The sequence below is a fragment of the Pteropus alecto genome, unplaced genomic scaffold (genome assembly GCF_000325575.1).
Source record: "Pteropus alecto unplaced genomic scaffold, ASM32557v1 scaffold72, whole genome shotgun sequence".
Lineage (NCBI taxonomy): Eukaryota > Metazoa > Chordata > Mammalia > Chiroptera > Pteropodidae > Pteropus > Pteropus alecto.
Window position 1 is genome coordinate 15,598,060 of NW_006436811.1, and position 23,991 is coordinate 15,622,050.

Genomic DNA, 23,991 nt, shown 5'->3' on the forward strand with positions numbered 1-23,991 from the left:
GCTGAAAATAGATATACAAAAAGGACTCTCTTTTACACCCATAGTTATATTTATTTCTTAATTTAAGTATATTTATTAGTTAATTTTTTTAAGTCACAAGGAGCACAACATATGTAAATTGCTTCAATTAGTGGAGGGTCATTGTAAAAATTGGCTCAGACTTGTACTCAAATTGCTTAAATTTTCATTAGTATTTATTCAAAAATTGAAATTTCTATTTCCTCTCTTTACACTGGTCCTAATCCCTATTTCTTCCTTACTATAGTAAATGGCAACTGCCACATAAAATTAGTCAGGCTAAAATCATTGGAGTAATTCTTGACATCTTTCTCTCCCAAAACCAACATGCCCCTGCCAATTCTACTGAAAACTTAATCCCAAGTTCATGAGCAATCACTGTGTAATTTATTTTTTGTAGAACAATCTATTATACAATGGAAAAGACAGAAGACACCCTGAAAGTAGAAATAGCATCTAAAGAACTTTTAATAAGTAAGACCATTAAATATGTATATATAAAGTGATTAAATATTTTTATTAACATTTAAAAATTAGCAGAGAATCAGACACTAAAAAAAACAGACTTGAATGAGATGCCAGCAGAACCAATAGAAATGAAAATATTATCTTTAAAATTAAAGAACACTATGGATGATTTTGACAGAAAATTTGACAAAGTTGAAGACTTAATTAAGAAGATAGACCAGAGAAAATTATCCAGAGTGCCTGAAGCACAGTGAAGAGATGAAATATATAAATATTTCCCCAAAACGCCCATCACTGACTCTCTACTCATTTGTTAAGTCTGTCAATTCATTAGTAATGTTTGTGATATTTATCTGACACACTTTGTTTCACTTCTGTTCAGAATGACACAGTTGGGCTGGTAGTCTTTCTTGTTAGTGATGTTGGTGACAAAAAAGGTGGGAAGGTAAAATAGAGACATGCCAGCCTTCAAATAAGCAGTCACATATGCTGCCTACATGAAGAACAGGTCGAACTGATCATTTTGAACCATGTTTTACCCAAACGGGTACTTTTTAAAGTAGAATTTAAAATTCTAGGGTTCTTTAAGTTTATTCTGGTAATTAAAAATGGAAATCTTTTTTTTTTAAAGCTATCTTAATTATGTGTGAACAATAGTATCTCAAAACAAAGGTAAGTCACTGCAAGCTCAAATGCTGAAATTTCAAATATTATTTGTTAGTATTATTTTAAAATTTTATGATAATTTTATATTTATATATTAGTTATCTAACTTTCTTAAAACCTCTGGAAACTAAATAGTACTATCAACATTTATTCATGTGGTATACATATAGCTAACCATTTATTAAAAAGAAAAAGTACATTAATATTTTATACATTGTTTTACATCAGGCCCTGGAAAATGATAGAGCTATTAAAATGTATTTAGAAGTTTATTTTTTCTTTTTAAATTCTAGCACAGTGTGTGTTCATATATAAATAAAATATCAAAGGACATATTAGAAAAATGTATGTTTCTCCTTTTGGCAAGACATGATTTCATATTTTTGCTTAATTTTCTTTCAGAGAAGCACTTGTATAAGCAAAACTAAGGAGCAGGAAGTATTTTATTAGTTTCTGACAGTTTTAGACTTGCAAAAATATGGTAGTCTTGTTCTATAATTGCCAACAAAGTTCCTGAAATAGAAGAGCTTTAGAATTTCATTATCATCAGTATGTAAAGTTCAAAAATATTATTGTTATTTTTGGTCTAGATTAAATTTATGGGCTATTGTTAGTTGGATGGTCCTGATAAAAATGTTTGCTTCGTTGATACTTTGTATGACTGTTATCACATGGCTTTTGTTTTCCTTTCCTCATTAACAATCTGTATCTTTGTATAATTTGGAAAATTGCCTTAAACCAATTGGTTTAAGTCTTTGATTAAAGTCCACTTGGTTAAGTCTTTGACATGAGGATTTATTTAGTCATTTCCTTCCCTGGAAACTTATTTTGCCAACTTTTTTCTTTCTCCTTCTCATACAGAGAACTGACTGGACCTCAACTGAAATTGTTTCCTAAAACCACATGAACACATCCCCACTCTCTACGTATTCTCAAAACTTAAACATATTTCCATGCCCAACCTCTTCAACTAGATTTCTTTGAATAGTTTTCTAACTGGAAATTCAAATTTAGCCTGCCACAAAATCTTGGACACACTATACTAGATTACTGATACCTCCTTGGAGCCAACTCTATAAAAAAATTGGTTCCTTTAGTCTTCAACCACCCTAGTAGCCATATGTGATACCTGTACTGAACCCAGTGAAAGTTTCATAAATTTGTTATATAAGACAAGATAACCTACTACCTGGTTATATTCTTTGGAGTGTCCAAAGAACACTCTTTTTACTTAAAGCAGTAAGGAATCCACTGATAAGGGCAAATATCATCAAGAGTCTCTGAGACTCTTGATGGTACACAGTGTAATTGTCAGGAGGATATGTCATATACTACCTAGTAATGAATGTGGTGGGATTTTGAAATGGTGGAGTCTATGTAGAAACACTTAGCCTTCAGAGGCAAGGAGAGTAAATTATTATAATGGGTAAGCATGACCTAAGCATCTATCATCATAACTTGACCTTCGGGGCTATGTGATGATGCCTAAATAGTCATGGTTTTCCTAAAAGAGAAATAGACAACCATTATGGTGTATCTTGATTTGTATCATCGAGCTCAGCAGCTGTTGAGTGCTATGCCAATGAAAGATGAAAGTATGATCTTTTTCACAAGTTTCCAGATTTAATATAGTCCTTAAATCTAAATCCACCTATTTAGATTATTTGAAATTGATATTAAATCCCTTTGAGGAAGAATACTATAACCCTAAAGGACATGCAGGCGTTTTCTAGCATAATTAGTAGAAAGAAAGAAAAATGCCAAAATTTTCAAAGAAACATTTGATAGTCTTTGGTGGCGCCAGGGACCATGAAATACTATAATAGTTCTCCAGTTAGAGTAGAAGCTTACAGAAGCCATGTGATAAAAATTTTACCTTTTTTTTCCCTCCCACAATTTAGCCATAAGGGCCACCAACACAACTTTGGTTAATTCCCCTGGGCCAAAATTTAATAAATTGGAATTGATATGTTAAAACTTCTAAAACTTTATTTATTCTCTGTTCTGTAGAGTAAGAGTTATTAGGGTAAGGACTACATAAAGCCCCAATAAGCCTCTCTACTTCATCAACATGGAAAATCAGCAGCAATAACACATCTCTTGGGAAACAGTGATTAGTAATACTAACAAATACTTGAAGGCTGCTGATGTAGTTGCACTGACCACATCTTCCATTTAATTGCCTGTCTGGTTTCTGCACAAGCCCAAAGGATGAAGGTGGATATCTCTAAACTTAACCAAATATCTCTAATTGCAGCTGCTACTCCAGGTATGGTAGCTTTTACTAAAACAGACCAACAAAATTCCTGGCACTTGATTATGTGAGTAGTGAATTGGTAAATAAGTATGTCTTGATATTTATCAGTAGGGAGAAATGAATGTAATTAATGGTTACCAGGAATGGACAGCAGTACATACTCATTGTCTTGCCTCAAGGCAATAAAAATTCCTTTGTTTTACAGTTTAGTCTGCGGAGACTTTGATCATCTTTGCATTTCACTGGATTTTCCATTAGTCTAATATATTGATCACATCATATTAATTGGATCCAATGAACACGGAGTGTCAAATATTCCAAATGATTTAGATAAATGTGTGTCAGAGGTTGGAAGATAAACTTAGCAGATTTAGTGGCCATTCACAAAGATAAAATATTTAAGAGTCCTGTGGTCTGTGATATGCTAGGATATGCTTTTTTATGATAAAGGACAAATTTTTGCATCCCTCAGTTCCAATGTTCAAGAAAGAGGCACAATGTTTGGTGAGGCTCTTTGGGTTTTGGAGACAGCACATTTGGGATTGTCACTAAGCTTCATTTGTTGGATAATTGTTTGAGGTATGCATAGTGGATAAGAATTCTGTGTAGAGTCATTGAAAAGGTTAGGTAAGAGAGAGCACAAAATCCTAGCATTCTAGAGCAAGGGAATGTCTTTCATAGCTAGTTTTTTTTCTCTCTTTAAAAATCATCTCTTGATATGCTACTACATTGTAGTAAAGACATTAAGTGACTGAACCCCCCCCCCTGCATATCTATCAATTCATAAAGTTGTGCAGAGCCAACTGCAACCCATTGTGTGATAGAAGTCATGCATTACAGCCCAGGCTCAAAAACATTCCAAAATCATAGTAAATTATATAAACAGGTGGTCCAGACGTCTACGTAACTTTCCTCTGTTCTTTTCTTTCAATTCACATTCTTGGTCTCATTGAGGATATCTTATGACCAGCTGACAGGGAAAAAAAATGCCTTGTCCTTAATTAAGAAATGGGTTAGTGCAATACATTGGCACTAGCTAGAAATAAATTCTGCCGTTTAATAGCCCCTCTCATTGGTGACATTAAATGATGGTTGAGAAATTTTTCCACTGGGCAAAGAGCTAGGAGTCATAAACTTGGTCATCAAATTAGAGTGAGGGGAGAGACAACTTGAAGTACAGATGTGCATGATAAGGAGGTGATGAATAGCTTCACTAATTTGATTAGGGGCCAGTAAAGAAAAATACTGGGCTATCCAATCAAAGAAGTTTGAGGAAGAGTTGGACTTATGGGAATGAGTATAAAATGTACATTTTTTGTCTAATATTAATGCCCAACACAGACCACTCTAAAAGAAAATCTCAAAAATTATGTAGACAGGAATAGGGCCAGCTTCATGGATGTATTTACTTGTATAGTCACACATGATTCTTCATACAGAAAGATCTACACTTGGTTTGATGCTCTATGGTTACCACCTTGAAATTCATAGAAAGTTTTGAATAAGGGCTCTAAGTTTTTATTTCGCACTGGGCATCACAAATTATGTCACCAGTCTTGTATAGGATGACTTGTCTCATGGATGAGAGCTAGTCTCTATGATTTGTAACTCCAGTGCTTATCCAATGGGGCTAATTAGTAAGATGACCATTTGACAATGATAGATGCTATTGATTCCACATCCCAGTACTCTGTCATCAATACTTGTTACTGACATTTTAGAATATCTAATCAAATATCAGCTGGAGTTGCCAGATAAAATATGGAATGTTGATTGATTTAAATATTAATTCTAAATAAACAACTGTGTTTTTAGTATAAGTATGTCCCAGATATTGCATTGAACATATTTATACTAAAATAATGTGTGCTGTATGTCTGAAATCAAATTTGACTGGGTATCCTACATTTTTATGTGCTAAATCCATCAGTCCTACAATTATAACTTAGCACCATTCTTTGTTGATATGATTCAGCTACCTGATGTCAAGTTGCTTGAATTAATCACTTCCACCTTGGAAGTTAAAACAATATATTCTTATAGCAGTCAATGCATATTCCAGATGTAGAATTTTTCTTCCTAATTTGAAATGTTTTCATTAGTACTATTATCAAAGTGTTTATGTCTGATCTATAGACATCTTACGACACAGATGCAATTAGACTAATGCACTGATTTTATTTCAAACTCAGTGAGACAATGGGTTCTTGACCACAGAAGTCAGTGTTTTCCAAAACAAAGAGATAATTGGCTTGATACAATGATGTAATAGCTCGATGAAGGCTCAGTTAAGGTGCCAGTTAGAGAGACATCTATACTTTGGGATTTAAGCAGTGTTTTCTAAGATGTAGCATACAAATCAAACTAAGAATTGTGTGACACTGTTCATTTAGTAGTTATAATACATTATTAAAAAGAGCGATGGAGGGAGATAGAATTAACCATTTTACCATCACTTACGTAAGTCAACTGTATAATATGTGCTTTTTGTCTCCTAAACTCAACCTCTTCTGAGTTGAAGACCTTAATTTCCAGAAGGTCAATGCATTCGCCAAGGGGTAGAAAAAGGGTTCCACTGAGCTAAAGGCTTAAACTACTGTTTGGTCACTTTGGGTCTATTCTACTAGCCGATAAAATTAATGCTGATTATCAACAGATAAAGGTGCTTTTATACTATGAAGTTCTTTGAGAATTACATCTAAAACTAAGAAGATTCACTCAGACATTTCTCTTTGTTTCTGTATTAAAGTATGAAAAGAAACAAAAAACAATAAATTATGTTTTAAGCTTATGATTTAAGCAATTAATTACAGTATCCATGGCCTCTGACTTTATGGGGATAAATATGGAAATATTCCACCAGCAGGTCTGGAAGTATGGGGGATGAAATTTGTCAAATGAGAGACAGGGACTTGCACAGTGCCAGAACGTATATTTACCCTTCTTCTCCCAGATGGACTGTTTAAGATGCATTTGTTTTGAATGGTATTTAAGAAGATATCCAGCAAGGCTGAAAAATCAGCTATGTATGTTGGAAAGCTCTGGCCAGATTTACTTCTCATTTTCCCTTACTCTTGTTTCTGTGGGACCACAGGGAAATCAATAAAATTTTGGCATAGATGTACTGACCTAGGCTCTGTTAAGAAGGAAAGTATATAAAGGGCGCTGCTCTTACTTTTTGCTTAATTGTAACTTTCACTGATTATATCACTGAGATTAATTTTTCAGCCTCATTTTTCTATGTTTTCCTCAGAGATTCCAGTTACTTATATATAAAACAATTACATGCCAGTGGTAGAATTTCAACATAACATTGTTTCAGTGACCAATTAGGCTTTATTATTAGCCCTACATAAAGTTATTAGAATTATTAGAAAAAATGCATTTTTTATTTATACTTTAACATTTTACAGTTTTATTTTTGTTAAGCATTACATTTGCACTTTTTAGATGTTCCTGGTTAAGTATTTAAAATCCAAAACACTTTTTGTCTAGTATATCCTTGGAGAACAAAAATCTTATTGTGCAGACTGCAGAGCTGCCATGTCAGTTAGATGTTGAATCACCCTGGAGATACAGGGTGTTGATATTTGGGCAGATGTTGAAGAAGCTGAATATCTAAATCTAGTTTTCCCTTTAATAAAGACCTTTAAATGATTTTATCATGGTCAGTTTACTTTTCAGGAGAATGCTGTTTTCTTCAAGAACCACTTTTCCTAAACATCACTGGGTTCAGGCAGTTTAATAAGACTCGAGATTTAACATGATCCAAAGAAAGAATTTTAAGTTTGGCTTTCAAAGAAGACACAGCTACACCAAAGGGACTGCCAGACCTTTCTAATTTCTAGCAACTGACTTTGGGGAGCAATAGTGGAAGTGGATTCTAAAGGATTTTACAAAGAAGAAAAATATGAGGTTAGACAGGATTGAATCTTTTAAACCAGGCATTCAAAATTTAATGTGTTAGCATGAATTCTTAGGTCAAACAATTTGCTTTTTTGGTTAATTGAAGTCTGGATTTACTACTGGCTTATGGTCAACAAGATTGAGGGACTCTACCACTGCAGAAAGAGTATGAAAGATTAGAGAAACAATATATTCAAATGGTTTTATTGTATGCAGTACACTCAGTAACTCTAAACATACTCCTTTAGATAGCATAGATGAAATTCAATTTTAAATAAGTAAACAAACACCTGAATATAAAAAATTGTAAGTACAATTAAGTGAAATAAAAGGACTACATTTTCTTAATCTATACCTGTGTTCTTATTTTTCATTTGTTGTACATTCTCCCACAACTTAGCAGCTATGCATATTTTATATTGTATATCTTATGTTGATTATTATTTACTCCTTTGTTCCCCTCTTGCTTCAGTGTTTTTTCATCTGGTGTGAAGAGTTCTGGAGCTGGCTAATTTTACATTTTAGTGATAGCAGTATAACAACATCATTTTGCAGTGATATAATAACTTAGAATTATGCCTATTCTATTAAATAGATATTTTTATTTGTTTTAGTTTTGGCAAAAGAAAAACGTAAAAAGATAAATGGCAAAAGGTACAATTGTGCTTTTTCCCTTTACACTCTTCCACATTTATTCTCCATCTATCTTGTGACCATGGAGGCTGACCTCTACAGACTGTATCACTCACACTCCCTCCCATATGGGTTGCCTTACAGTTTGTTGGACTAGTTGGAAGGACCAGAGGAAAGGAGAAGGAACAGTCTTATCTACCTTCTTGCTATGAACAGCACTTTCTGGCTGTGGTTATGTCTACTCACCTAACCAGACATATGTCTACTCACATAACCAGGGCAGCCCTTCCTCTCTGGTCCTGACTCTGGCTGGTTTTCAGTAGCATGATTTTCTCCTGTGTTTTTTTTTCTGGTGTAAAGCCAATAAAGGCATCTTAGGATCTGGGTACCTCAACATAATTTTTTTTTTCTTAACCCTGCCTTTACTTCTGTAAATATTTTCTTTGTTAAAGATTTTAAAAATCTGAGTAGAAATATGTTTCCTGATAGGACTTTGACTGATATTCCACCTGCCATTTTCAATAAGGTCTTTTTTGGAATTGTATAGAAGAATGAGAGGCTGACAAGAATACAGAGACTGCATGTTCTGCACTTTGTAACCTTACCCCTGACCATGGGAGAGGTTTCTCATACTTTGAGCTCTTCAAAAGAATCTATATAAATCCAAGGCTTCTCCTTGTTTTCTTTGAACTTGCTACAGTTTAATCCCTGCAGCAGTGCCATGCAGGGGGGCTCCAAACAGACTTCTGCTGTTTTTATAAAAGGAACAGAAAAAGGAGAGAAAAAATAATGAAGTAAAAGGCCCTGAAAAGTGACTCAATTGTAAGATTCTGGGATGTTTGCAGAAATTAAAAAAAAAAAAATAATAGTCACTGAAAGCTTAGATCTATTATAAAAATATGACATTCTAGATTTTTTAAAAAACTAGCTGTTATTTGTTTGCAATATTTATAAAAATAGGTTTATAAACATATTTTTATAAGAATTTCTATGTCAAATATAATGAGAGTAACACTGTGCTTTAAACTTGTACAATGACAACTGTAAAATAAGTGTTCTAATCTCTATGGGTACTGAAATCACAAGAGCTGTAGGAGAATTGTGTCATTATATAAAGTAATAGAAATTCTGCCTTATTATTTTCAAAACTTTCATCTATCTAGCAAAATGGGTTAATAAAATAAGGGATTCGGGTAGATTTTTCTTCCAGTAAAAAGTCTAAAAACAGAGTATAGTTGTACAATTCTGAACCATTATAAGATTAAAGAGCCATCTGCAGACTAAAGACAAGTTTTATCCACATAAAGACCCAACAGAGCAGTGATGGATGCCTGACTTGCCATGTTAGTGACATTTCTTGAAAGGATTATGATTAAAATATCTTGGCTGGATACTATTGGGAAAGCGAATTTTCTGATAGGTTTGCTCACAAGAGCAAAGCTAATGATCTCTCATTGAAATTAATTAAAGGGTAAAAACAATACTCTCCATAGAACCCATTTGTAAATGAATATCAGTCTCATTTGTGATGACTTAGTCATTAGATACTGTGCAAATATCATGCTAGAAAAGGTTTACCTAAACCCACACCGAAGGATTGAAATTAATCATGCAATATCATATCTTGCTACAAGACTAATTTCAACTTCAGGCTTTTCTATATTTTCCTGTATAATTAAAGTTGTGACTTTGGGAATTTGTTTTTCTATACATCCATAATTTTAGAAGCATGGGGAAGAAGTACCATGTGATATTAGATTAATGATATAGCACTCCTCAACAAATACTGTGATCCAAGGTAAAAGGTATCTTCAGTTCAATATTATCTGTATACTTGACTTGTGTTGTTTTTATTTTATAATAAATTTTTACCCATTTTTTAAAATTTTCAATTTATATTTATATATGTAAATTTAGAAAAATAAGATAATATTCTTAACTCCTTTTTAACATTTTAAATTGCAGCATGTATTGGGGATTTTAAGCTTTCAGTACTTTCTTCACTACATTTATTTTACTGAAATATAGGTAGCAAGAGACTTTCTCACCCAGCTAAAATGTTCAGATCTCTCTGAATTCATTTTCTTTATAAGGATGAAGAAAGAAGAACAATATAAAAGAATGACCGAAGCTGCTTTCTGTGGCATCCCTGACCTTAAATGCAAAGCTGCCATGTAATGCTTCACACCTCCGAGACCTACCTTCAGATGTTTATTTCTATACACTTAGGATGTGGAGCAATTCACCCTCATGTTCATCAAGTATAAAATACAGAAAATAATACTAAAATGATCTAGAATAGAATAAATGATATAATGCCTACAGAGCATATAACACAATGACTGAAACATATTTTCCCTTTTCAAAAGCAGTGGCAAACTCCAAAGAATCCTTTGTTTCCCAGAGCAAGTGAAAACACAACAATTTCCCAAATTCTCAAAAGATTAAAGACCAAATGTTTGCACTCATCAGCTCACAGTATCCTCCAGCTAGCCAAAGTCTTTCATAGTTGTCTTCCTCTTAACATTGTCCTTGATCTCAAACCCTGTTCCTCATGTACCTACCATTCTGGGGTTCCAGTCCCTCATGATGAGAGGGGCTGAAAGATGGTAGCAACAGGGACATCCTTATTTACCTGTTTCCGATGGAATAGTATACCTCCCATATCTACCTACATCATTCAGACAGGAAGGTATGTAGATTATTAATCTGGAGCAGACAACTAACTTGAAATACAAAAGAGAATGTTGACTTTTCCTTCTACATGGCACCTCAAAATCAAAAACCAACGAAAATACTGATTCTAAAGTAATTATATATACGACATAGCATAACATGTAAAAGAAAATTTAAACCACACGAATCTATTTTTCTTCCTTGTATCTGGGATGAGGTGAAGATTAGTAGAAAGAGGAGGGCAAAGGTAGAGAAGCAAGTAGAGAGTTTTCTTTCTTTCTTTCTTCCTTTCTTTCTTTCTTTCTTTTCTTTTCTTTTCTTTCTTTTTTTTTTTTTTTTGAGGAAACTAAATAAATATAGTGCTCGGTCTCTACCTACTGGGCCTCAGCCTTTGCTGCAACATGCACATGCATGACGCCTAAGGTTTCTTGCAGGTGTTCAATACCATCTTGTTAGAATACCAGAATACCACTGGAAAAGAAAGCTAGTGCTGGTGGTGGAGCTAAAACAATGCTGAGGTAGGGTTACACCTGTGCAGAGCGGAATGCCACAGCAATGTGTGTATTCAAATGTGGGTAATGCAGACAAATGGGAGAAAAGCATAAGAGATGTTTGTTACATATGTCATTTTTCAGTTATCCTGGACAACTTTTGGTTCCTCAACTTTGCTGAGCAACTTCTACAAGTTTTGGTCTTTGTGATGTCTGTTGCTTGTGCTTGGAATGCTCCCTCTGGATGTTAGATGTGTAGATTCTCATTACTTTTCAGACTACGGTTTAAGAACATATCCTTTGACCTCTAAATATAAATACCCTGTCTGTCTGTACAAAATCATTTTGTTTTATTACTCAACATAGCTCTCATCAATCTTTTACTTACATATTTATAAAGTTTGGATTATTTTCTTTCTCCCTCAATTGAATGCTTCATATTAACAGTACCTTTACTATCTTGTTCTCCACTGTATGCCAGTCCTAGTGCAATGTCTGCTATAGAATATTCTCTCAATGAATATTTTGTGAATCGAGTGAGTAGATGTTATGTTCCTCTAAGGAGTAAGCAGACACATCTGTGGGGAAAGGGTGATGCCTTACCCATCTATCCACTTGGAACTGGCAAAGAGATAGATGTGGCTTTTAGCTATCTGGTTAACTGTCAGGTGATGAGCACTTAGCCTTAAGATCTGAGGATCCTTAGGAATCTTGTGAAGACATGCAGGCCTCACCCTGTCCTCATATTTATGTATTGCCCATGATGAAAAATTTGAAGAATTGACATGTCAACATCAGGAGCCATCAGGGAAGCAGAGAGAAAATTTTGGATGACTGCTTCGTCTCCCTTTCTTCCATAAATAGTGTATGGCTATTACTAATGAAATGTATGTCAGTTCTCATGTTTTGCACTGATATGTAGAATCAATGTTTTAAAAATTGGAACAGAGAAGATTAAGACTAAAGATCATCTTTTGAATTATACTATGACTGATTTATTTATTCAGAGTAAGTAACTTTGGAATCATTATGAAAATGCTTGAATAGATTGAACTTACATTAAAAAGACAAAACAAACAAACAAACAAATAAATAAATAAATAAAATAGATTATTGCCAAAACGAAGGACTAGGCAAAATTCAGACTCAGGAATTAATGTCAATTATTTTGACCAGTTCCATTAAATAAACCTGTTTTATGCATTCCTTAGATGTTATGCATCACATATGTGAATCAGTTTTCCTACTCTACATTTATTTCGGTTTTGTAAGTTAGAATGTTAGATATCCTCTCACATCTTTACTATTTTCCAATGATGTCATTTGTGCAAGAACAGATTTTTTTCCTGAAAAATTAGGAGTAATTGGGCTAGTTTAGTAGAATCATTCATGACTGATTAGTCATTGCCAGATAGTTTTCTAGATTCCGTTGAGTAGAATACTTAAGGAATTCATATATTAATTAAAACTACTGACCAAATTTAAGGTCTAATTTTATGTAATTTATTGATTCATTATTTATTGGCATATACCCATTTTCCCTCAAGTAAGACATTAGTATTGTTTTCACTTCTTATTAAGAAATAAAAATACAATTTCTAAGATTCTCTCACTATAGATCTTAACTCTGTAGAGAAAAAAAAAGCAACTTTATTTTTTGCAACAGATGTTTTGTTTTAATGCTAGGGCTGTGAGTCTATCTTTAGTGTCTGACATACTGGTGCAGGAAACAATTATCTGCAAATTGTTAAGGGTACAGAAAAACAACGTAAAGTGGTGGCAGGTTGTATTGAGTCAAATATTCGAGCAGGATTGAATGATTGAGGACAGGGATCCCTCTGGATTTAGTAAAATTATTTATTTACCTGATTTACCACAGCTTCCCTTCACTGCCTAAACAGTCCTTGAATTCTGATCTTGGCCTCTGATTACCTTCCTCAGCTCCCCAGAAACCTTGCATAGGCCCTCCTCCTGATCCTACTGCAGAGGTTTCCAATCCTCTTTAGCTTGACGGCATCTCATTTTGGGTTTCAAAATTTGCAAGAGTGTTGTTTTCCTGTTTAGGGCATAGAATGATAACATAGATTGGGCATGGCTGCTAAGAGGTCTAGTTTGAATTCTACCAAGTTTAACTTTGACAGATTTTGAAACCTCAGCGTAAGTCATTTACTTATTTTCTTTAAAGAAGATAATAAGCCATAATGATAGGTTTGTTTTACCTGAATAAATGCTGAAATTAAAACATTCAGTAAAATTTACAAAATTAACCACCTACAGAATATCATTTTCTCTAATTACTTGTGACAGTATGGCATATAAATAGATATGGCATATAGATCTATCTATTTATATATCGCAAAAAACCCATGAACTCTATTATTTGATGAAAAGTTTGTATTTACCCAGTCTACATTGCATGGCCTGAATGCCAACAGTCTAGCAAAGAGCCAAGCCATTTAGCTTTCTCAATAAAATAATCAAGAAAATAGAAAATGAGTTTCTGTTATAGCAGAACTTAATTAGAACAATAACTAAAGCAGATGTCCTTAAACCAATAACTACAAGGAATGGGTACAAGGATGTATTTGAGTCATTTTTATTATCCCCAACATTATTATTTAGAAGAAATTTTTCGTACTGTTATTTCTTATTTTCTTTTCTCTCATTGGGTATAAGACTTAGTTTTAAAAATGTAGTCTGTTTTCATATATTCATGCTAGAAAATACTTTTGAATATTTTCTAGGCATACTCTCAATATTGAATGACACCAAACTTGAAAGTTTTTAGTGAGAATTACTATAATTGACAATGTTTATAGCTTTTTAATAAATGGTAACAATAATTTTAATGATGTAACAATAAATCTTTTTGTTTGATTTAAATGTTAATGTAGGACTAGGTATAAATAAACCAAGACATTTTGGGTAAGAAAATCCAAATACAATCATTGCTTAAGAAAATCATTCCCCATCAGGAGATATGCATTATATCCTACAGTGTAATGTGGATTATAAAAAAAAGTATATACAAAAATTATGTGTATTACTTTAGCCATTCATGCTATTATCTAAAGCTTTGGATGCTTTAATCACACATTTTCAGTCTTAGAATTGACTCCACATTCTACATCAGAGATTTTTATGAAATAGTTGAATTTGCAAAAACTAAGAATTTAGTTTGCATGCCAAGATATTTTTAACTTATTAATTACTGAGATATAGTGAAAGGATATAAACCATATTTTTAACATAAAAGAACATCAAAATAAAATATTTGGAGAAAATTTAAAACTATCCTAAGCTATATGCCAAATGATACATAAACTGGAGCAAAACTTTCAGTTGTAATTTATATAAAATTCATACTTGAAGATGCAATGTGTGCATCTTAACAAGTTTATCCCTCTTTAATTATGTTTGTTTGTGTCATGTTCTCTGTCACTTTCTAGTTGTAAACTGAAATAAACCTCAAAGATGATGGTAATAGTGAAGAAGAGAGATGAAATTACATAGAGGTGAGGCTTAGAAAAAATACCAGGAGTAATATCTGAAACCATAGGAATGGACATATTTGCCAAAATGAATGCAAAGTCAGTAAAGAAGTATCCATGGAAATGATCTTTGAAGCACTGAGTGTTATCAGATCAGAGAGCATGGTGGAAGAGAGCAAAGAGCCAAAAAAGCAGTTGTGACAGAAGCATAAGGTAAGTCCTTATTTTTTTTGTTGTTGTTGTTCATGGAGGTCAAAGGAGAAGTTTGAACATGCTGAGAAAATGGAAAGAAGTTCAATTATTTTACATATCTAAGACCATGAGTAGATAGTGAAATTTTCCTTTAATGGCAATGTTTCTAATGATAAATATAATCAGAAGCAGAAAAAAGCAAATAATGGCAACTTAAAACATGGTAGTTGTTAAGAAGGGAAAATATACATATGCATATGCATAAATGTATGTATTTATTTATATATGTGAGTCTATATGATATAACCCTCCATAACCATGCATTTTGCATCTGAGGATGCAATCAGCCACAGAGAAAACATTTTCGAGGAAAACAAATCATAGAAATTTCCAAAAAGCAAAACTTGAATTGGCCTTGCACTGAACACTACATTGAATCCCTGCAAAGAAGTGATGTGTAGGCATACCCTGCTGCAGCCTATATGCAAATATAGGTAATGTGCAAATGCTATGCACCTAGAGCAACCTGAGATTTTGTATACTTGAGGAGTCCTGGAACTAACCCCCTGTGGATGCTGAGGGAGGATTGTATACATAATATTCCACCCAGACATCTAGAATATCATCTTTAAGGATGGTACTTTACAGTGATGATTAATTCAAATTGTTTTCCTATTAACTTTTTCATTTATTTCAACTTTTCCAAACAGAACCCAGAGTATGCTCAAGTTCAAATGATAAAGTTCTTTTTTTTTTTTTAAATTAATCTCTCCTGCTCAAACCCAGTCAAGTTTTACACATTGTTAAAAAAAGAAAATTACTATTTTTTCCAGAGAGCACACAGTCTGAGATAGTGACATAAAGAATATGGGTGATACCTTTCAAATCAACCCTCAATGAGAAGTTCACATACTAACCCATGTGGCGTCATCTAAAATAATGTGGAAAAATCTAGCATTAAATTTTCTAGTATGTTTGGCATTGTCCAGTCTCAGAGAATATAGCATTTGACCTGGCTATGTGGTGTTCCTGTTCTCCTGGTATCAATGGCATACATTTCTGGCTCATCTAGTACATTAACCAGTGATGCCCACTTCTCATCTCAAACTCTTATTCTTTTCTTTTAATACAGTTTTTATTTTCTGTGATTGATATGGAACCAATCACTATTTCCTTGTCTTTGTTAATCAAGTTTACTTTTCAAATTTATTAGCCAAGGAAGCAATTCACCGAAAATTCTTTACTTTAAAATATAAACTATAGTTCAGGAAATATTTTTAATTTTAGTTAACTTACATATTTTGGTAGCACAATAGCAAACATGGAATTATTCATTTTACTACAGGATGGAAAATTCCTTTTTAACAATTATTTATTAACTATTATGTGACTTTTTATCTAAGTACTAAAAATAGCACTGTTAATAGAGAGATGTGCTCTCTGTCTATGAGTCAACATCTAAATATTGTAGTTTATAAATTACCAGATATCTTGAAGAAGGTCTGCTAATTACAATTTTTTTGTAACTTTATCGTACCTTTTATAAAACATTTTCCAGACTTCATGTAAACATTGCTATCACGTTAACATGATAAGTAAGAGAATATAATGCACCATACTGAATTAATCAGTCTTATGTAGGTGGCCAAAGTAATCAATTTTAAATCTGTTCAAGATTTAGTAATTTTTCAAATAGCTTAACTAATCTTTTCCTTAAGTTATTTATATTTCACTATTTCTGAAACAGAATTTTGGTAGACCCTCAGGATACCATTACTATTTCTAGCCCTTCACTATATAGTAAGGACTTAAGATACAGTTATTTTAATTATGGTCTATCATCTACCTATGCAGTCTGTATAATATTTGTACATTTTTCTCAATATATTGTCATCTTTGTTTTTATTTTTGAACACATTCCACTGCAATAATTTCAGGCATCATCTTTATTGTGATTGCAGGAGAAGGCAATGAAAAAAAGTTAAATGTCAATAATTTTCAGGGAGAAAATGTCTTTAAAATATGTAGGATATCAAAAGGACTTACAGAGAAAAGCATTATATAATTTAAACCCATAAGCGAAAGACGAGGAAATGCACTTAAGGCATTTAATTTTATACCATGGTGCACAATTTTATAAGATTTTCTCATGATTACATGTAAAATAATTCCAAAATATTAACAAAAAAAAAGCAATAAGATAGTTGCTTGCATATCATTCTTGGACAAGAATATAACTAACTGATAAAAACAAAAACAACATAAATGGTATTCTATGACAGCTTGTCTCTCTCCATGGGTACTATAACCAAAAAATTACAGTGTCTAATCAGTCAACTAACATTTCAAAATAATATTAAAAATAATAGAAAAAAAAGTGAAAAATAATAGAAAAAAATAGAAAAAAAAAGAACCTCTCTCTCTCTCTCTTACACACACACACACACACACACACAAACCTGGTGTACACAACTATAGGAAGTGAGTAAAATATAAAAACTAAAATCTGTAGAATCTACACTGTGTATCCATATATTAGGTTGTTGCTTGGTTTACACACTGTCTATATTACTTCATCAATAATGACCAAAAATAATAAGAAGAACATAAAAGAAATTTTGACCAACCCATGTTGAAGAGTTATTTAAGGTTATATTGCTGATATTCCCTATTTTTTTCTTTATTTTCAAATAATATTCTATTAATTGACAGGGTTTAACAAATTTTATTGATATTGCTACTATGAGTTTCTAATTCATCTCCATTAATCGAATCTTCATGAGGTTTGTTTTTATTACTTTTGTTTCTTCTATTCTCATCACTTTACCTATGCTACTAGGTTTTCATTTCACAATGGTTAAATCTCTATAAATATTGTCAGTCAGCAGAAAGGCTTATTTGCCAGCAGAAATATCAGAAAAATATTCCTTTTTATTCTCCCTTCTCTATCCTCAACATATCAAAAGAAAAGAAAATAATCTATTAAGTATGGTTCTTCTTTGTTTCCTAGACATCTCTGACCCCAATAAACAGTTAGCCTTTAAACCTCAAATGCTGTCTACAAAAGCTTACTTTTAATTTTATTTCCTAATATTTTTAATTATCATATATACAAATCTGCCCATAATGAATATTTTGTAATAATAGCACAGTTTAATTTTTGAAATCCCTCTGCGTGGAATTTATTATACTTTGGGATATGTAATTTCAATATAGCTGCTAATTCCCTGTATCGCTCTGTTCCTCTTTCTTCCCTCTTTTTCTTTCCTCTCTCCTTTCCTTTTTTCTTCCTTCCTTCCTCCCTTCCTCTCTTCCTTCCTTCTTTCCTCTCCCACTCCCTCTCTTTTTTTTCCACCTCTCTCCCTCTTTTTCCTCTCTTTTTTTTCTTTCTCATTTTCTTTCTTTTTGATATAAATATCTTCTAAAATAAAATATAATTCTGTTTTGGTCTTATTCTAGCAAATTTGCTTTTATTCTTCATTGTCTTTTCTGTTTTACATTAAAGGGATATATAAAGAAGAACAGAAAAAAATTATTTGATGACTCAATCTACTTTCCATATCTGAAAATCAAGGCTGTAGGCTTATAAAGGAAATTGATTATCTGCACCCCCTTCATGAAAACACTAATAAATACTCTAATCTGAAACAGATACCATTTTCATAGAATCTTCTTTGGTTTATTACCAAAAAAAAAGGGTTGCATATCTTTCCTAAGAATATTTTAAAAGGCAATGAATATCAAAACAAGAAACAGTTATGTTTAAGAAATTCATATTTTATGAAATACTTTCACTGCTTTCCAATCTTATAGTAAGCAATAGATTTACATCCTGGGTTATTTTATAATCTAGGTAAACTCTGAAAGCCATATTATTTTGTAAACATCTGAAAATATTTGCATTGGTAGCAATAAATCCACATTTGTGCCATATGAGAATGAGTACCAAGCAAAGCAATCATTTTTAAAATGTCTTTTTTTATAGCAGGTTATTACAAACAAGTTTTTATTTTAGTCTTTACTTTTACATGCTATATGAAAAAGTATTTAAAATATATATTACAGATTTGAGATGTTTTCTTTGAGCTCTTGAAGAAAAAATATTTTATATTATTTGCTGTCTAAAATGCAGAACTTTTCAAACACTTTTAATGGCTGTTTTTCACTTTTGCAGCTAATGGACACAAGTTTATCAGCTTTCATTATTAATTTGTAGAAAAGAATGTGTTCTGTCTTGTTGGATTATAAATCAAAGTAATTTGGCATATTCCTGTTTATACAGCTATAGCGCTACTTTCTTTAAATAATCTTTACAGTTATAAAATAAATTTTACACCCTTTCTTACAAACAATACCAACTCTAAACCACTTTTACTTTCAATAATAGCTATTAAAAACTCAGATGTACTTTGCAGATCTCCCTGACCTATATTTATCTCTCATGTTATCCTCCATACTGATTTAAACACTCATGTGGATAAATTATTTCTGGTTCCTGGAACATTATTTTTTTTTCTCAAAATGCCTATATAGTTCATCTTTGAAGAACAAGAGTTTGAACTGCTTGAGTCTACTTATGCACAGATTTTTTTTCTCAATAAATACTGTAAAAATATTTTTCTTATGATTTTCTTAAAAACATTTTTTAGCTTACTTTATTATAAGAATACAGTATATAATGCATATAGCATACAAAATGTGTTAATAGACTATTTTATTAAGTCTATCAGTATTCAAATTTTGGTAGAGTCAAAAGCTACACATAAATTTTTGACTACAAAGAGGTTGGCACCCCTGATCTTGTATATTGGTCAATGGTCAACTGTATGAGTTTTGAAAATGTTTTGTTCTCCTCTCTGTGATAATCACTTTTCCAATGTTTACATGAAACATTAGAATTTACTGTTCAAATTTACCCTTAGACTTTATGTCTTCTCTTTTTACAGTCTGTTTGGACAGATATTATTGTTATACTTTGTGCCTTTTTTATGCTGTTACCATGTAATCAAACACATAGATTTATAACCATGCAGTTAAATACTATCTTATAAATAATATATATTTCTTGTATACTTTTTGATAACATGAGAATATACTTTCTCTAAGTTCCCAATTTCTACAATAAATCCTTCAAACACAAGGTATTTCATATATGCATGTAGAGATATACCAACTGTGTTGAAAATTCTGGTATGAAACATAAGGTATACAGAAGTAAATAACATTTTAGGTCATTTGGTTTTTCTGGAACTAGCAATCATGGTAACATGCTCACACATGTTTCTTCCAGGAAGGGAATATTTTCCATATACCACACATAATATAATAATTCTCATGTGAGTGGCCTACTCATTTTATAATTCTACTTCCCTTCTTATCTTCATAACATCCCTATTTTTTTTGGGTCGCCTTCAATATGTCATTGTTATATTTTTCTTGAAGGAGATTTCCTCTTTTTTTCTGCTTCTCTGTTATCTTTGCAGCAAAAAAACCATAGTCTCCCATGAATTGGTTTTTATTAAATTAGCTTTTTAATAAGAACTCTAGATTTCTACATAACTTAAAAACTTCCTCAAATGTCTAACAAAAGCCAGATGTGTAAAGAACATCAATAACCCTGCTGCTTAGCTAAGTATATACAAACAGTAGGAAATGGGCATTCTTTGTTTTTTCCTAAGAGAGGTGGCTGTTTATTTTTTCTATGTTTTATGTTATAGATAATTTTACAATAATAGTTTTCAGTGTCATTTCTGTTTCTACACACCCATAGGTGATACTATTTCTGTAGCAGAGTTCCACGAGAAAATTACATTTGCTGCAATAGTAAGACAGCTGTTTCCAATTTTGCCGTTCTCAGTGTGAATGATTCCAAATTAGAATTAGATTTTAAATAATTCTGATGCTTAAAAGGACAATTCCACAGGGTGTAATTCTATGATAATATTACTCTCCCTCTCTTTACTATCAACCTCCTTCAGTGTTTCAAAGGTAACTGAATAATGAAATATACCTTTTCCTACTCTCGAATATATTGAAATTCCTGAATTAAATTATTCATTTATCAAAGACGTGGGTAAATCTAATGAAGAAGAAAATTATTTTTAAAGTCGATACCGATGTAGTAGTAGTTGCATGATTATAATGTAACATCCTATTACTTCTTAGAATCTATTCCATGATACGGGGTCATAATTCCAGTGTCTGGCTACTTCTATTACACTATAGCAAGAGTACTATTTATATACATAATATCTCACTGAAGAATTTTAGTACCTCATTGCTAATCAGGTAATATAATTAGGCTAGCTCTTTAACTTTAATTCATTTTGCTCTACCAAATGTAATAGTACATAGAATTACCTGGGCACTTAATAGATGTCTATACAAGTTTGTTTAATAATATAGACTTTATGGGTTATATCTGGGCTATGAACTTTTTCCAATTTTAACATTAATATGTGACAATATTGATCATTAATTTTACAACATTCAAAATCAAAGGAATATATTTATGTGACATAGGGAATGGTATAAATATCAATATGTGAACAATAGATATTTAATATATTTCCCACTTTGTATTTAAACTTCTGTAAAAAAGAAAAGAGAAAGGGATGTTTTGATATAACTTCTATATAAATTGTGAAAATTATTTAAGTGTTGATAGCCTACTTTAATAAGTAGATCAAAGTATCACCCACATTAAGTCCTACCTTTACACATAGCAGCAAAATGGCCTCTTGAAAAAGTTTATCTTGTTTCTTTTTCATTAAAAATGTTATTAATGGCTATCATTCATGTTTTAATGGAATGTAAATTACTTTCTATGGCCTGTAAGTCTCTGCATTCTGTCCACTAACAAAGGTTCTCTTCTTGACCAAACTCCTCTGAGATCCTCTGAGAACTCTTCTTTACTAGGCTTTGACCCTGCCCCACAACCATCCCATCCTGTCTTCCCTCTGCCTAGCCCAGTCTTAGCAAGAATCCTGCTAATTGATTTTAGTGAGAAAACCCTCACTCTGCTATCTGATCAAGTTCTCATTCTTCACCCTTGATGTATATGTCCTTGATCTTCTTTTCGTAAGAACTTTATTAGGTCAGTTTATTAAAAATGTCCTTATCTTTGATGTCTCCTCTTGGTAATTTTCCATCTGCTGACCCCCTTATTATGCTCTTAGGCTACAAATTCCCAGTTGTCTTTACTATATTTGGAGTTGAATTCTCTATTGCAATACCCTTCCTGCAATAGATGAATAAAACCTTCTTTGCCATTTTTAAGAAATGCTGGAATTATTTTTTCTTTAACACCATCCACCCATTCAATGCTTATCCCACTTTTATTGTTCACTACATGTAACTTTTTTGTAACATACATGAATGTTGCCATTTGACATATGTGCATATTCTAATTCCTTTTGTGTTGCTTTTTAAGCACTCTTCAGGGGACTAGGTTCTTTTTTTAGTTTATCTTTTACCTTCAAAAACTGTTTCTTAGTCATTTCTGACAATTTTTCAAAAGCTCCTTCTCCGGCCTCCTCACTCCACCTGCACATATAGTCTTACTTTCTGTCTCAGATTTTTTTCTTTTTTCATTTATACCATGAATAATAGCATTTTGTTAATGTGTCTTTTTATTCTTACTCACCATATTGGACTGTGATAGCTATAATATATTTTCTCCAGTATACAGCATATTTTGTATTAGCAAGTGCTTAATAGATATTGTCAAAACCTGTGACAGGTCTGAGATATTTTTTCTGCTTAAAGCCTAACAAGTTAATTTGCCATAGTTTTATGGATGTTGTCAAAAGACAGAAACTCTTGAGGTAGAGACAAAAAATTTAGCAGCATGAATATCATATTTACATCAGTTTCTCTTGTCACTCAAGTTCCATGAGGGAACAGAGATTAGCCTAGATTTCATGTATAGTGGACTACTCTGAAAAACAACAGTGATTTTTGAGAACTGAAATCTAAGATGGACATTTTTCCTATGCACTTGGATATACTAATTTGAAAATAAATGTTATGTTTCTTTTTTTATTCCATGTATGAGGTTTTAGCTAAAAATAACATTATTTTAGAAAAAAATTAGCATCTATGAAAATTTATCTGTGTGAAGGAACAATCTTGGCTTTCCTCATTGTTTATCTTAGGGTAGCAGATACATAATGAGGTCAAAACAGAAGCTATTGGCCAAAATTCCATATTATAAGTATGGAGATCTTAAACTAAGAATTAAATAAACTATCAAATTACTTAAAATCAATGTGCATTTTAAAATTCTCTACTTATCTTTAAGTATCTGATTCCATAAAGTCTCTTGAAGAATAAAAGAACTCAAGTCTCTAACACTTTTCTAGCTCTAATATGTAAAGTTATAACCATGCCTATGTTGACATTTAATTACTATACCTTCTTAATTTCTTAAAACACAAACATATACATTTTATTTTGTATTATAAAATATTTGAAGACTTGATTAGCTTTACCTTTAATTATTATAAAATGTATCTTTAAATAATGGCTTTGAGTTTGAAATATTGAGAACAGTATGCAATTTTTAAGTATGTGCTCTATGGAGAAAAATAAGATAAAAACAATATCATGCTTTTTGATATAGTTTTATCACTTATTTTTAATAAAATAGAATCTTAAAAGGATTTTTTTTTCTGAAAACATTTTAATCATATTGAGACAAAGTAGGGGATAGCAAAAAATGATAAAGTTTTGATTTTTACTTAGTTTTCAGATTAATTAAATGCATAAAAATCTACTTATAGTAGAAATGATGTTATCAAGATTTTATAAACACATATCTTCAAGATATGGCTTATATCATTTTTTTCATTATATATAGAATAAAAATGTCAACAATCAAAACTGCAATAGACAGAGAGCAAAAGAGCAACTTTCTCTTTTATACTGATATCAGCTTGATGAACATCATCTATAGTTTTGAATAAAAAGAAAAAATCTAGAAAAATATAAAGTTAACTAAAAATTTATCTTAAAAGAGAAAATATGCTTAATATCAGTACTTTTTAGATACAGCATATTCCATACTATTATTTTTCTATTAAAATTTTGTTCCAGTAGAATGACTTTGCAATGATTAAAAAGATCTGTTAGTAATTTGACTGTCTTAGAGGTCAAACTCAGCAACTTTTAAAAGATACTGTAATTAAAACTT